The sequence below is a fragment of the Oncorhynchus masou genome, chromosome 26 (assembly GCF_036934945.1).
Source record: "Oncorhynchus masou masou isolate Uvic2021 chromosome 26, UVic_Omas_1.1, whole genome shotgun sequence".
In the NCBI taxonomy this organism is placed as follows: Eukaryota; Metazoa; Chordata; class Actinopteri; order Salmoniformes; family Salmonidae; genus Oncorhynchus; species Oncorhynchus masou.
The window spans coordinates 5,433,755-5,446,371 of NC_088237.1; the positions used below are offsets into that span (position 1 = coordinate 5,433,755).

The 12,617-nt window shown below is 39.2% G+C and overlaps 1 long non-coding RNA gene across 1 annotated transcript; it reads left to right on the forward strand.

Annotated features, from left to right (window-relative positions):
* Nucleotides 1–863: 863 nt before the first annotated feature.
* On the forward strand, nt 864–8,135 carry LOC135514680 (uncharacterized). Its single transcript, XR_010451718.1, has 3 exons — nt 864–1,061; nt 6,548–6,634; nt 7,341–8,135. It is a non-coding gene; the product is annotated as an uncharacterized LOC135514680 (long non-coding RNA).
* The last annotated feature ends 4,482 nt before the right edge of the window (nt 8,136–12,617 follow it).

Here is a 12,617-nt window from a genome sequence, read left to right on the forward strand (position 1 = left end):
TATGATATAGGAAGCAAAATTTGTGACTTGTTGCCACGAGAAAAGGGCAACCAGCGAAGAACACACACCATTGTAAATACAACCCATATTTATGCTTATTTATTTTATCTTGTGTCCTTTACACATTGTTAAAACACTATATATATATATATATTGTTAAAACACTGTATATATATATACATACATTGTTAAAACACTGTATATATATATGTATGTATGTATGTATGTATATACATATATATATACATATGTATATATATATATATATATATATATATATATATATATATATATATATATATATATATATATATATATATATATATAGTATGACATTTGTAATGTCTTTATTGTTTTGAAACTTCTGTATGTGTAATGTTTACTGTTAATTTTTGTTTATTTCACCTTATATATTCACTTTATATATTATCTACCTCACTTGCTTTGCAAATGTTAACACATGTTTCCCATGCCAATAAAGCCCTTGAATTGAAATTATAGGGATCTTCTGAGCTGTGCAGCGCGACTGCAATAAAGACAACCTGTAACAGACCTGTGGTTTAAATTAGGTTTGCATTGTAGGAACAAGGATAGGGTAAACGGCTGGTAAATATGGAAGCCAGTCAGAACGAGCGGATTGATAAAAACATCCAACTAATCCTTACAGATGTGTAGTGTGAAATATTCAACACAAAAAAAGTTGCATTAAAGTGTTACGAAATCCTTATGTATACTATATTTTATAATAAGACCAGCTTCATAAAACTGTATACCACTATAGATACAAATGTAACACGCTTCAAAATAGAGGATGTCACTTCATTCACGTAAACATGTTTGAGGACCTTGAAAGGTAAAACAAAATGGCGGATTTTCAGAAAACGGGGTCAGAGCTGCAGACCATAAAGCAGTTAAAATAAACCTGCAAATGAATATATACTGTAATGATCTAGATTTGCAAATAAGCCATTATCGCACATTTTAATAGGATTTGTTTATTTTTAATTCGTTTAACTTTCTCCTGTTGGTGTTTAACGGCCTGTATTTGTAGCTTTACAAAGGTAAGAGCGCTATGCTAGGCTAATCAACTTGGCTTTCTAGCATTAGCGAACGTCAGCTAACTGTTAGCCAGCTAGTAAATCAACAGAATGCACCAAGTTGTCTGGTTTGCACGCTGTAAAGAAATGGTTAAAATTACACACTTTGGAGAGTTTGCTGTATGTGTTGCTTTTGGTTCTGATTAGTAAGTAGTTCGCTAGCTAATGATCTCAGACCGGATAAACTACTGGAATGGTCTCGTTCGCTGGTAACTACTAACTAGCCAGCAAGTTTACATTTCGATGACTACCGTTTGCGCTCAGAGTTTGAAATAAGAAACGCGCAAGTTATTACTAGGCTGTTGATCCTATGCTATGGAAAGTAGAAAACACATACGTTGAAAGCTTTTGTCCATTCAGTCAGAATGAGGGAACATCAGGGTGCATTCATTACCTCTTGCAACGGAAACAGTTCGCCGTTCAAGAACGAAACGGAGGGACCTTCCGGAATTTGTCCAATGGAAACTCTCCTTTCCGTTGCAAAATGGTTTCCGTTTGAAGTAAAACGGGTTCTGTTGCAAAACTTTGGCAACAATCATCATAATGAATACGCCCTTACTGCTGGTTCTTTCAGCCATTCATGGGGGGAAAGAATCGGGTTTTGAGATAAACGCAGAAAATAGGTTAACACAGGCTTGGGAGATCGTACACGTTATGTTCTGAGATAATAGCAATCAGTTAACATGAACTTTATGAATTATGAAGCGTGTGTGTTTTTTTCTGATTACATAAATGCTTAAATTTACAAAAAGTGACAAGCTCATGAAAATGACCATAGAACAAACCGTATAAGATCTTATAAACTCTCTCCTATCGTGCGACGTCATGTTTCCCCTGCATGTAATCTTGCATTTCTCCACTATCCATTCGTGAATTTCCAGAAACCTAACATTAGATACTGGGACATGGCCTGGATTCAGTGGCATGCTTTGTGTTCAAAACAAGATGAGTCGTTTTTGAATGATTTTTTTTGAATGAATTAGAACAGTATGCGTTCTTTCTAAGATGCATTTTGAAGTTATAAATAACATAGACATTAGAACTCAATTAGGAAAACAGACAGTTCCCAACTCTGTACAACATAGCTATAGGAAGATTGCACGCTAGCGCCCTCTACTGAGTAACATTAGAATGACACCTGATGTGATTCAATTATATATTATGGTAAGTGTAACTTCTATATAGCACTTTGACATCGGCTGATGTAAAAAGGACTTTATAATACATTTGATTGATTAATTGAACCTTGCATGCTCAGGCTGCTCTGGACCAAACCAGCTCGTGCGATGACTGTTGCTGGTTGCGCCTAAGCTCGCTCGAGAGGCGTGTAACTTTCATTAGAAGGTTTGGTGAGACAGAAGTTCACTTTCCTCCCGTGGGTGCCTGTACCTTGGTGGAGTCTGAGTTGCAGGATATTAGGAACCACATGGATCTGTACTCCCAGCATGGCGGTATAGTGCTGGCTGATATGTCGGTGTCCTTCACTGTTACATAGGACTCGTGTTCGGGTGACGACGTGGTTTCTCTGGCTGGTTAACTTTTTTTTCTGAGACTGTGATGGAGGGTTTTGACTTTGGGGCAGCCACACATCCTTGATACGGATGTAGCAGGGGAATCCCAGGCTTCTAGCGCGTCTCTCATTGAGCTATGTCACCAAGCGGCTGCACGCTTGTCAGTGGAGTGGCCGTCCTCCCTGCATGGCGGAAGGCATTCAGGTTTGGTGGGGAATATCTGCTATCGGTCAAGCACCACTTGCCTCTTTTACCAGACTTCGTCGATGAGCTTAAGATGACCTGGGCCCAGCCGCATTCAGCCAAGCTGATGTTGAATGGGTAGTCCCACGTTATGAATATGGAGGGGGTGGGGCTTGTCTTCGTGGATGGGAAGCTAGCTGGCTACTTAGTCCCTTTGGCAAACAAAAGGATGGCTAACCCCAACCCATTTTGCACTAGTTTTCTATCTGCTAGTGCCATTTTAGAATTGGTTAGCCTTGGCTAATACCCTAAACATCAGAATCATTAAGCACATGCCTTCTTACCAAACAGATGTTGTGTCCGTGCATCACCATGCAGTGTTCAATGTGGAATTGTTCATCCGTTTATACAATTCTAAAGAACAGGTAGAATAAACTAAATTGAATACTGTGTTCCACGATATAATAGAACAAATTGATATTCCGGTTTCAATAAATTAATCTTAAATGGCACTTGCTTTTTCATTGACTGAATATATGCGCTCTATATGGGGAAATGTAGCAATTAATCTTGCCTATAAATGCCTATAAATTAGTCATTGTTGCAATTTGTTGGCATATAGATAAATGCGTGCATTCTTTTCCAGTGCTGACCTTGTGTTCTAAAAATCTATTTTTTCCCATTCAAGTACACAAAAAAAAAAAAAAACATAAAGTGAGTACTCGAACAATGAAAATAAATGTAAAAATGCTCCCAGATATGCGAAATGTTCGGCAGGGCTGATGTAGCTCTTTTACCAGGGATGCAAATATGCCGTTTTGATCTCTACCAGCCACGTGAACCATGTAGATCTGAAGGAAAGAAAATCATTGGTGGAGCCTCCTGACTGAGCACAGAAAGTTAAATGTATTGAACTAACTTATTAGAAAAGGACTCCTTTGCACTCGTTTCTCAAGTCCTGAAAAGAATGCATCAGTAAATCGTATTCCTGCAACTATCAGAAGAAATAATGCCTCTTCTTGTGCGCGCGCCTGTGTGTGGTTGTGTAGCCAGTTAGCATGCCTAAACAGTCATTTCTAATGGCTTTTCCCAAAAACCTTACCAATTAAAAGTTGATTGCAAAGTAGACCTACCTGGCAGAATGAAATCATGATGATTTGTATCAGTCATGTGGGTATTTGTTTTGTAAACTCTTCCACCCTATGAAGCACCGCTACAGAAACAGTGCCACCAAACACAACGCTCTCTTGCTGGTGCACAATTGAATTACAGGGCAACTCCAACTTATTTGTCACATGCGCAGAGTACAGGTGTAGACTTTACCACGAAATGCTTACTTACGAGTCAATTTCCCAACAATACAATTCAAAAGTAAGAAAATTAACAAATAAAAAAAATAGTAACACAATAAAATAACAATGAGGCTATATACAAGGAATGCCGGTACCAAGTCAGGGTGCGAGGTAGTTGGTGTGATTGAGGTATATTTGACTAATTTCACGAAACTAGGCGTATGTCGAGTGTCACTAAAAGTCTAAATGTGTTTTTTGGCAGAAATGCCTTCTGGAACATGTGAACTTTCATGTGCCTTACTATCAAACTTGTATACCATCTGTAAATACAAATACAATTGTTAAATTACGAGGCTAGTTGGTTTAGCCACATAAAAAGCCAGGAACCTTCCCGCTAGCCATGATTGGCTGAGATAATGAGTAGGCTGGACATGCCGAGAGATGAGTTCGGATTTGTCTGCCGTGTAGCATGCTTCTGTCTATTTGAGCTGGTCAGTATGTGTAGTAGGTAATCCTCTCTATCGTGCTCCTCTCTATCGTGGCTTAAAAAAAAAAAGTTATCACGTATTAAAACTGCATAAGTGTTGCTCTCCACTTTCTGGAGGACCGCGTTTTGAAATCAGTGGAAATAGAGTATGATAGATAGCTAAGGAGATGGAGAAAACCTGTCTCTAGGTTACGTCTTCAAACGAAGGGCAACCATGGCATCTGGGGCAGAGGGAGAAGTATCCATTCATGTACCGGTATGAATGTGAATACTGGTATGACGTTGTGCCATGGTATGGATTTTGCCGTATCGTGCATATCATAATAAACTAATAAATGTATGAAATAAGACCTTTTTTGTTTTTTTCCACAAATTTTCAGTTGAGTCATATAGTCTAGTGGGCTAGTTCAAATTGTTTCTTTCAATAAGAACATAGCCTTTTTTAGCAAATAAAAACAACTAGAAGCATGGACTTTACACACAATCGGCCTGCCAATCAAAGTCAACAAACAAGCATGCGCAACTGCAGAGTAAGCAAACATTTAGTGAAGTAAACTCCTTTCGTTAGCAAAAGTGTCCAAAAATCAAGCGCAAAAGTGTAAGCAAGCATTGAGGATGACTGAAGACAAGGAAAATAACGCTATTGAGGTTGATTTGCAGGACAACAAAGAATTGGTTCGAAGAAAGGGGGCTTCTGTTGTTTGGAACTGGTTTGGCTTTAAGATATCCGACCTCGACCAACAAACAGTACTGTGTAAGTTGTCAGTGCATTGTGCTAGGCAAAGGTGGAAACACCAGCAACCTTTTTCACCACCTGAAAACCCTGTATGTGCACGAATATGAGGAATCTACCAGAATGCGTGCAACAAACCCCCGGAGCAAGTCCCAAGACATCTTCAAGCCAGACCCACACTCCGCTATCACTCAAGGCATCATTCGTTAGGGGTATTCACTATGACAAGAAGAGCAATAAGTGGAATGAGATAACGAGTGCAATTATGTATCACATAGCGAAAGACATGGAACTAATTCAAACTGTGGAGAAAGACGGTTTCATAAAGTTGATTCGAACTCCAGACGCAAAATACGAGATCCTGAGCCGTAAATACTTTAGCAAAACATGTCTGCCAGAACGCTACACAGAATGTCGGGACAGAGTTGCCAATTAAATCCGTAACGCTGCATTCTTCTCTACCACTGCCGAATTATGGTCATGCCGGATCACAGAGCCATACATTAGCCTCACAATTCATTACAATGACGACAGCTGGAAGCTGCAAAGCAAATGCCTCTTATTTCTCAGACCAACACATCAGAGAAATAGTTGCAGCTGGGCTGAGGGAGGCACTTTCATCCTGGGGCTTGAAAGAGTCGCGTCAAGTATGTATGACTACCGACAGCGAATCTAACATGGTCACAGCATTGAAGCTGAACAAATTTACAAGACTAGGTTTTTTCGGACACAAGCTACACATTGCTATTGGTAAGTTTCAACGTCCAAAACACACAGAGCTAGGTAAAAAAATAACTTAACTTAAAAACAGCAACTTAAAATGCAGAAAGCTATTGTATTCCTTCCTCTGTTTAAAGTTATAGCTGACTACACTGCCTGATATTTCTTATACTTTAAGCCGAATATATACAGCTATCCAAATATATCATATTTGTAAATTTGTGCAATATCCACACATTACATTGCTTTTATTTCTAGTTGATACATTAGCCTGTGGTTTCAATATATGAATCTATCTTATCTCTTTTAATAATAAATAGCCTACTCAATAAATTATCCCGTATTCTAAAGCAATATAGCTCTCTTAATCACAACAGCTGTATGTACATCTATAGATGGATTCAATTTGTAATCATGTCCAGTATCCATGCTGTAAAATGTATGTAAATACTGCAGATGCAATGTTATTTCTATTGAATAATTGTGATTCATATGTAATTATTTTTCACCTTTTTATTTTTCAGAGAAGAGTGTCCAAAACGAAGCTCGGGTTTCCAGGACTAGAGGAGTGTCCAAAACGAACCTCTGGTTTCCCAGTGTGCAAGAAAGTGGTCAGCATATTTTCCTATAGTTGGAAGCACTTGTCCTTGTGGTAAAAATTATGTAGGTAAAACAAAGCGCGAATTAAAAGTACGTATCTCAGAGCACCGTAGCACCATTAGGTGTAAAAACTTGACTTATCCAGTTGCGGCCCACTTCTTGGAGGCAGGCCACTCGATTTCGTCTCTGCGTTATATTGGCATCAAACATGTCACCCTCCCTAGGAGAGGGGGTGACCTTGATAATTTATTGTTAAAACGAGAGGCTGCCTGGATCTTTAATTTAAAGACCCTTGCGCCCTTCGGTCTCAACGTAGACTTTGATCTGATGCCATTCTTGTGATTATTGTGACTTTGCCATTGTAATTGTGTGTAAACTTGTATAGTCAAATTAATCTATGATCGTATGCTATCCATTTGTTTGTATGCTGTTCTTTGTATGACATTTTAATATTTGATTATTAACCAATGATATTAAGCCACTCCTGGCCATGATTACAGACACCTGTGTCCTTTGACGCTATATAAACGAGTCATCCCGCAGTGTTTGTGATTATACCCTGATGAAGACAGCTTGGCTGTCGAAACGTTGGTATTAAATTTTTGCATCTGAGCTCCAAGAGTGTGCGGCTCTCTTTTATTTTTATTTTCAAGTTTCTACTCCGCTAGCCAGCACCTCGTCTTTATAGGTGTGCGTTTCTCTTTCTTTTTCTTCTAGGAAGCAGCAGAAGGCCCTGATAAGTACACAGGATAAATTGAGTCTGCCCCTCCACAAGCTCATCACAGAATCCCCGACAAGGTGGGGTTCTCACCTGCAGATGATGGAAAGAGTCCTTGAGCAGGAAAAGGCCAACCTACAAGTCCTGGCAGCAGACAAAAAAAAACACGGCACCTTGCACCCTCCTGACAAGACATTGAGGTCTTTGAATCTATCACGGCAGCACTTAAGCCCCTCCAGAAGAGACATACGTGAGTGTGTCCTATCTGAAGCCTGTTCAATATGGAGGTTCTGAAATTAAATGATGGCGAAGCCAACCTGACCGAGAGATTAAGATGAGGGTCCTCAATTACCTGAATGACAAATACACCAACCCTGAAACAGATGAGCTGCTCACCAATATCTACCTTTCTGGACTCAAGGTTCAAGACCACCTACATGACCACTGAGAAGCTGGTGAAGGTGAGAGCTGCCTCCGAGACAGAAGCCGCCCTCGTATGGGAACACAGCCGTGGGAGACTTCTCTCTTGAAGAGGACAAGCATAACGCAACGGACATAAATCTTCCTAAAAAATCTTCCTATTCATGAAAATCACAAATGAAATATATTGGAACACAGCTTAGCCTTTTGTTAATCACCCTGTCATCTCAGATTTTCAAAATATGCTTTACAGCCAAAGCTAAACAAGCATTTGTGTAAGTTTATCGATAGCCTAGCATAGCATTATGTCTTGCTAGCAGCAGGCAACCTTGTCACAGAAAAGCAATCATATTAAATCGTTTACCTTTGATGAACTTCAGATGTTTTCACTCACGAGACTCCCAGGTATATAGACAAAGTTAATTTTTTCCCAAAATATTATTTTTGTAGGCGAAATAGCTCCGTTTGTTCTTCACGTTTGGCTGAGAAATCGACTGGAAATTGCGGTCACGACAATGCCGAAAAATATTCCAAATTAGCTCCATAATATCGACAGAAACATGACAAACATTGTTTAGAATCAATCCTCAAGGTGTTTTTCAAATATCTATTCGATAATATATCCACCGGGACAATTGGTTTCTCAGTAGAAGCGATTGGAATAATGGCTACCTCTGTACTTTACGCAAGATTTTCTCTGGGAGCATCATGTGACCACTTGCGCAATGTAGCCCCCTACGGGTATTCTTCAACATAAATGCGTAAAACTATGTCACAATGCTGTAGACACCTTGGGGAATACGTAGAAAGCGTAAGCTGGTTCATAGCACATTCACAGCTCAATATGAACGCATTGGCATGCAACGCTTTCAAAATATGGGGCACTTCCGGATTGGATTTTTCTGTTATACTCACAGACAATATCTTTACAGTTTTGGAAACGTTAGTGTTTTCTATCCAAAACTGTCAATTATATACATATTCGAGCATCTTGTCCTACAAAATATCCCGTTTTAAAACGCGAATGTTTTTTTTCTCCAAAATACTGCCCCTAGAGTCGCAACAGGTTAAAAGTGGTGTAGGTCTTATTTATTTAAAGAGCATATTGAAGTTAGAAACAATAGGATTTGAAGCAATAGTCTACAACTATTTTAGCACCGTTTCGCACTGCTCTGAGACAAGCATGGGGACTGGTCTTGATTAATCAATGACATTTTTATTTTCACTGAATCTCTGTTTGGGTATTGGTTAGACTAGAATTAGAAAATTAGGGGTAGAAATGTTATGCTCTTAGTGTAACCTTTATTTAACTAGGCAAGTCAGTTAAAAACAAATTATTATTTACAAGGACAGCCTACTCCTTCCTCCCCATCATGGAATTGAGCCCCGGTCTCCCGCACGACACAGGGATGCTTTAGTTAAATAGCCCAGTAGTGTAACCTACTCCCGATCGTCACGTTGTACAGCGCCATATTTTCCGTTCCATCCTAACGGAAACCCAGAGGGTTTTAATTTTTCTTGGAATAGAAACACCATAATATTAATCAAATTAATTAAGCAACATTCTTAAAATGTTATTACAAAAAAAATGTTTTAAACTCTCTAGTACAGCCACTATTTAAGGCTATCAAATGCTTTTCAGAGATGCCCTCTGGTGATCAAACTAGCACTAACTAGCGTTAATGGTACCAGTGGGTCACATTTAAATAACGTGCAATAAAGTTCTGGGGCACCATGCAAGCTCTGCCGTAGTACGCTGCAATTTCTAAAGGACGAACCACTATAATGGTAATCTGGTGCGTACCAAGTGGGACCTAACTTTTCAGTTAAAATGTAATTTCAGGAATTATATGTGGAAAACATATGAGTGAACATTAGCTAGCCAGCAGCAGATGAAACCAGGGTTTGGAAGGGAAATCATTTTAGTTTTGAACAGAACAATCATTTTTCCCCATTCCGTTCCACTGTTCCGACCCAGCAAAATAAAGTTCTAAACCAGTTCAAAAGTAACTGTTTATATTGTTCCTTTCTATTCCGTTTTAAATGTCTGAAATCAGTTTAGCTCGACATTAAATGACTTCATCAATTGAAAGAGCAGCTTGTTATGGAGTGGGCAAGCTACAGTGCCTTGCGAAAATATTTTGCCCCCTTGAACTTTGCGACCTTCTGCCACATTTCAGGCTTCAAACATAAAGATATAAAACTGTATTTTTTTGTGAAGAATCAACAACAAGTGGGACACAATCATGAAGTGGAACGACATTTATTGGATATTTCAAACTTTTTTAACAAATCAAAAACTGAAAAATTATTCAAAATTATTCAGCCCCTTTACTTTCAGTGCAGCAAACTTCTCCAGAAGTTCAGTGAGGATCTCTGAATGATCCAATGTTGACCTAAATGACTAATGATGATAAATACAATCCACCTGTGTGTAATCAAGTTCCGTATAAATGCACCTGCACTGTGAAGTCTCAGAGGTCCGTTAAAAGCGCAGAGAGCATCATGAAGAACAAGGAACACACCAGGCAGGTCCGAGATACTGTTGTGAAGAAGTTTAAAGCCGGATTTGGATTTTCCCAAGCTTTAAACATCCCAAGGAGCACTGTGACGATAATATTGAAATGGAAAGTATTTCTCCCATTCTAAACTTTCAGCTCATACAAGGAGAAGACTGAACAGAGATGCAGCCAAGAGGCCCATGATCACTCTGGATGAAGAGATCTACAGCTGATGGAGACTCTGTCCATTTGTATATTGCACAAACTTTATGGAAGAGTGGCAAGAAGAAAGACATTTCTTAAAATATCCATAAAAAGGAAGAAACCTAGAGACACACCAAACATGTGGAAGAAGGTGCTCTGGTCAGATGAAACCAAAATTGAACTTTTTGGCAACAATGCAAAACGTTATGTTTGGCATAAAAGCAACACAGCTCATCACCCTGGTCAAACATGGTGGTGGCAGCATCATGGTTTGGGCCTGCTTTTCTTCAGCAGGGACAGGGAAGAGTTAAAATTATAAGATGGAACATGGACCATTCTGGAAGAAAAGATGTCTTGAGACAAATGTCTTCCAACAAGACAATGACCAAAACATGCAAAATCTACAATGGAATGGTTCAAAAATAAACATATCCAGGTGTTAGAATGGCAGAACAGAGAATTGAGAATCTGTGGAAAGAACTGAAAACTGTTGCAAATGCTCTCCATCCAACCTCACTGAGCCAGCTGTTTTGCAAGGAGGAATGGGACAGTCTCTCAATGTCAAAACTGATAGAGACATCCTGGGGCTGTAATGGTCCTACAAAGTATTAACTTAAGTTGAATAATTTTTCAGTTTTTGATTTGTTAAAAAAGTTTGAAATATCCAATAAATGCAGTTCCACTTCATGATTGTGTCCCACTTGTTGTGATTCTTCACAAAAAAATACAGTTTTATATCTTTATGTTTGAAGGAAAGCAAGGAGTTCATCATGTCAAGGTACAGTGGACAGACTGTAGGTGGGCATGGAAATTTTCCTAGGGCTCTGCTGGGCATCATCTGAATTAGGCCCACCGAGAGAGAGAAGGAACTTTGAATGTCTTTGAACTTCAGAGAATTGGCTTAACTGACGTTGGACCAGAGCTAGCCCTTGATCATGACTCAGTTCCATTACATTACACATAATTCCGCCTAGAGTTTTTGAGAGCTAGACTAGAGCTAGCTAACACACTTGTGTGTAGTTAATAAGTCCATTGTGAAACGTGATAACTAACTAGCATTGAAAAAGTTAGTCCATTGTTCTCTAATTAATCACACACAAACTGGCAAAGATTTTCCCAGGCAGACAGCCGTTTCGACAGATAAACTACATTGTTGCGTTTTTTGTAGGAGCATAAATACTGGTATTAAGGCTGGAGACAGGAACATTATTGGGGTTCTGGCTCTGTTCCTCAAACCAGTTTTCGGTCCTGTTCCCTGAACCAGTTACAACCCCTGGATGAAACAGAAAGTGAATTCTCTCCTCCCTCTCCCCGGTTTTAGTTTGCAGCTACCACTGTCTAGGTTTAGGACATTTAGTAGCCCATACCAGTGACAAACGTGTGTTATGGACATATGGCAGTACACAAAAAAAGAATCTAGCTCACTTATTTTGCTGCCTAGAAAGAAATGCAGATGAATTCAAAGCAAGGTAACATTAGCATCTTCCCAACACCACTGGAGACTGGATATCTTCAACCACCAACTTACCATCCTGCACCCAGAACTAATCCACAAAGCGGGGATGAGTTATAGCCCGCATCTCTCTCCAAAGATCTCCGCCAATTTGTGTCATTGTCTTGAGTGCTCCTGTCAATGTTGAGGGCGCACACCTGATTATGCATAGAACAGGATGACCACATATAAATCTGCCCATTTGGGGAGCTGATTGAATCAACCACACTTCTTAAAGTAATGTTTTCACCTCAAACAGCAAGTGAGCAAAAACTATTTTTACATCCATTGAGAATGACAATAGTTTCTCAATGTATTTGAAAAATCTACCCAGCTCTCTCCCTTTCAATAACCACTGCGTGAAAGGTAAAAATGTCATGCTCTGATCCAGTGACTCACCTGATTACTTCTTATCCTGTAATAGGCCTGACCAAGTTAGTAGTTAGGGTTAGAGGCTTCCCAGTGGAAAGACCCAAGTTAGTAGTTGATACAATGTTTCAAGTTTGTTGCAGGCAGGCCATATTTTCTACCTGCAGGCTTCAATGTTTTTATTTGTTGGCTTTATGTAAGCTATTTTTACGTAGTTGGCGATGTCAATATAAGTTCATTTTTAAAATTTGTATCATATTAATTTAGATTTGGATGTAATTTTTATTAAC